Source organism: Ailuropoda melanoleuca, chromosome 4, assembly GCF_002007445.2.
Source record: "Ailuropoda melanoleuca isolate Jingjing chromosome 4, ASM200744v2, whole genome shotgun sequence".
Lineage (NCBI taxonomy): Eukaryota > Metazoa > Chordata > Mammalia > Carnivora > Ursidae > Ailuropoda > Ailuropoda melanoleuca.
Genome location: NC_048221.1, coordinates 80426155 through 80430776, shown reverse-complemented (window position 1 = coordinate 80430776; position 4622 = coordinate 80426155).

Genomic DNA, 4622 nt, shown 5'->3' with positions numbered 1-4622 from the left:
GGTGTTTACCCCAAAGATACAGACGTAGTAAAGAGAAGGGCCATATGCACCCCAATGTTCATAGCTGCATTGTCCACAATAGCCAAATCATGGAAGGAGCCGAGATGCCCTTCAACAGATGACTGGATTAAGAAGCTGTGGTCCATATATACAATGGAATATTACTCAGCTATCAGAAAGAACGAATTCTCAACATTTGCTGCAACATGGACGGCACTGGAGGAGATAATGCTAAGTGAAATAAGTCAAGCAGAGAAAGACAATTATCATATGATTTCTCTCATCTATGGAACATAAGAACTAGGATGATCGGTAGGGGAAGAAAGGGATAAAGAAAAGGGGGGTAATCAGAAGGGGGAATGAAACATGAGAGACTATGGACTATGAGAAACAAACTGAAGACTTCAGAGGGGAGGGGGTGGGGGAATGGGATAGACTGGTGATGGGTAGTAAGGAGGGCACGTATTGCATGGTGCACTGGGTGTTATACGCAACTAATGAAGCATCAAACTTTACATCGGAATCTGGGGATGTACTGTATGGTGATTAACATAATATAATTTAAAAAAATATTTCTAAAAAAAAAAAAACTTGGTGGCTATCAGGAACAATTGAGGCTGGCATCAGTTACATACGCCTTATTGTGAAGGTTGAGAGAATGGATTTTGTGAGGAATAATGGGAAGACAACAAGAAGACTTTAGGTGCTGGGAATGAGCTGAGGGTAGGGATACCACCCGAAATGAGAAAGGATGCACAATGCTGAATCCAGGAACACCAACAGTTAGCTTTGCCTACTTCATATTATTAGATAAGCCCTGCAACTGACATTGTCAGGAGAAATGAAGTTAGCATATTCAGACTCCAATTCAGATTCTAATACTCTCTATAAAATCATAGAACTTGGAAAATTAGAGATGGTAAAGCCAAAGAGCATACTTTAGTTGAATAGAAGAGCAAAATTTTATCATCTCCTTTCTCAATTCAACACATTTTCACCTATGTGGTGTATGATGGCTGCACATGCTCACACCAGAAGGACTAATTGTTCACATGATCACTCAGTGTTTTGATTTGAAATTGCTTCTTCTGTGATTTTTTTTTCTTAGCTAAATATTGTCTTCAGAACTGAATTAGATCTCAAGAAAGAGTAGATTTTCCAAGGATTCCTCACACTGACTGTCGGAGTGCTGGTCAACATAGGAGGCACTGGGTAAATACCACTTCTCCTTGGCACCTTGGGAAAGGAGTTTACAATTCCTCCAGGGATAAGAATGAGAAAAAGAAAATCAAGTTGGAAAATTCAACTCCATAAATCATTGCTATTGCCCTAACAAAGGCAAAGCATTGTGCCGCAGCACCATCCTACACTGGTACATAAAATACTTTCCAGACATCAATGTATAGGTCTTCAGAACATGAGATAAACAGCATTATCAAATACTATGTAGATCCATTATAAGTAGCACCAGCCAATCAATAGAAAACGTATCCTGAATATTTAGGAATTTGTGGAAACCTGAGGCCTCCTACCTCCCGTATTTATATTCTATCTACTTCACAAAGCCTTTATCCAATTCCTGTTCTTATCACAAAATCTATCCCAAGAGTCATTTATTCCTAGTGACTCCTGACACTGGAGGAGTTAGAGAACTCCTGGAAAAACTTCCAAACATTTGCCTCTTGCACACTAAGACTCATTCAGAAGACTGATTCTAAATGCAAGGAGACGTTGCTGATAACACGTCTACTTTGTTTAAATTATTATTCAATGCTCCCGTTTTCTATAAACTTTACTTGAACCTTCTTGTAATTATTGTAGCTACAATACAGCCTTGGATTAGCTAACTTGTGCCACCTAAAGGCTATAGTGAGAACTCTTTGAACAAGAAAAATAAAATGAATTACAATATAAGTGAAATAAATAAATAATATTCATATCGAGCTCTCCACAAAATGAATCCAAACTGTTCTGTGAGAAGTGAAAAATAAAAAACAGATAATAATAACATGGAAAGATATTGATGTTATTTCAAATTAAAATACAGAAAAGGGGCATCTGGGTGGCTGTCAGCTAAGCATCTATCTTGGCTCTGGTCATAATCTTGGGGTCTTGGGATCAAGCCCCATATCTGGGCTCCCTGCTCAGTGGGGAGTATGCTTCTGTGCCTCCCCCCTTGCTCATGCTCTCTCTCTCTCAAATAAATAAATAAAATCTTTTTTAAAAATACATTAGAAAATCAAGAAACTTTCAAGCTTTAATCTTAGCTCTGTTATCTACAAACTGTGGGACAGTAGGCAAGTTCTTTAACCTCTCTAGACCTTATATTTCTCATCTATAAAATAAAAGGATTGAACATGATTTCAAAATAAACTTGACAATAGAATTTTTTAATTTTATAAAATGAAAAAATTAAATTTATAAATATATGAAATTCAAGAAAATAGAATAAGTTTAAAGAAGGACTGATGGGGGCACCTGGGTGGCACAGCGGTTAAGCATCTGTCTTCANTCTTCAGCTCAGGGCATGATCCCGGCATTATGGGATCAAGCCCCACATCAGGCTCCTCCACTATGAGCCTGCTTCTTCCTCTCCCACTCCCCCTGCTTATGTTCCCTCTTTTGCTGGCTGTCTCTATCCCTGTCAAATAAATAAATAAAATCTTTAAAAAAAATAAATAAAGGATTGATGAATTAAAAGAGAAGAGGAGTTCAGTCAGAAGATTTCACAGTCTTTTCCAATTTTCCACTATTCCCTCTGTTCTCTGTACATACGATGATATACTTTTTCCAGGCTCCCTCACAGTTAGGTTTTGACGAGGTAACTGAGTTCTAGTCCAATCAATGTTAGTTGAAATATAGGTGCCACTTACATGTCTAGCCCATAAAAGTCTCACATGTGTGACATCCTCCATACCCTTCCCCCTTCCGCTAACTTGACGTGGATGTGTGCAACACCCTTGAGAGGAACTAGATGTCTGAATTACTACTTGGAAAAGATCCACCTATTTACCAGAAATACCCATTTGGGATTTTACATGAGTAAAAACAAACTTATTTCATGTTTTAGACATTATCTATCATTGGACTTGTTACATCAGTGAGATATACTCCAAATAATACAAGACCTTTTCATTCAAATTGATCAAAGGCAGACACGCGTTCCTTCTCTCTTGGATCCTTTAAAAAACTAGTACATCACAATGCCGGATTTCAAGCTGTACTACAAAGCTGTGAACACAAAGACAGCATGGTACTGGCACAAAAACAGACACATAGACCAATGGAACAGAACAGAGAACCCAGAAATGGACCCTCGGCTCTTTGGGCAACTAATCTTTGATAAAGCAGGAAAAAACATCCGGTGGAAAAAAGACAGTCTCTTCAATAAATGGTGCTGGGAAAATTGGACAGCTACATGCAAAAGAATGAAACTTGACCACTCTCTCACACCATACACAAAAATAAACTCCAAATGGATGAAAGACCTCAATGTGAGACAGGAATCCATCAAAATTCTAGAGGAGAACATAGGCAACAACTTCTATGACATCGGCCAGAGCAACCTTTTTCACGACACATCTCCAAAGGCAAGAGAAATAAAAGATAAAATGAACTTATGGGACTTTATCAGGATAAAGAGCTTCTGCACAGCCAAGGAAACAGTCAAAAAAACTAAGAGACAGCCCACGGAATGGGAGAATATATTTGCAAAGGACACCACAGATAAAGGACTGGTATCCAAGATCTACAAAGAACTTCTCAAACTCAATACACGAGAAACAAATAAACAAATCATAAAATGGGCAGAAGATATGAACAGACACTTTTCCAATGAAGACATACAAATGGCTAACAGACACATGAAAAAATGTTCAAAATCATTAGCCATCAGGGAAATTCAAATCAAAACCACACTGAGATACCACCTTACGCCAGTTAGAATGGCAAAGATAGACAAGGCAAGAAACAACAATTGTTGGAGAGGATGTGGAGAAAGGGGATCCCTCCTACATTGTTGGTGGGAATGCAAGTTGGTACAGCCACTCTGGAAAACAGTGTGGAGGTCCCTTAAAAAGTTAAAAATTGAACTACCCTATGACCCAGCCATTGCACTACTGGGTGTTTACCCCAAAGATACAGACGTAGTAAAGAGAAGGGCCATATGCACCCCAATGTTCATAGCTGCATTGTCCACAATAGCCAAATCATGGAAGGAGCCGAGATGCCCTTCAACAGATGACTGGATTAAGAAGCTGTGGTCCATATATACAATGGAATATTACTCAGCTATCAGAAAGAACGAATTCTCAACATTTGCTGCAACATGGACGGCACTGGAGGAGATAATGCTAAGTGAAATAAGTCAAGCAGAGAAAGGCAATTATCATATGATTTCTCTCATCTATGGAACACAAGAACTAGGAAGACTGGTAGGAGAAGAAAGGGATAAAGAAAGGGGGGTAATGAGAAGGGGGAATGAAGCATGAGAGCTATGGACTCTGAGAAACAAACTGAGGGCTTCAGAGGGGAGGGGGGTGGGGGAATGGGATAGGCTGGTGATGGGTAGTAAGGAGGGCACATATTGCATGGTGCACTGGGTGTTATACGCAACTAATGAA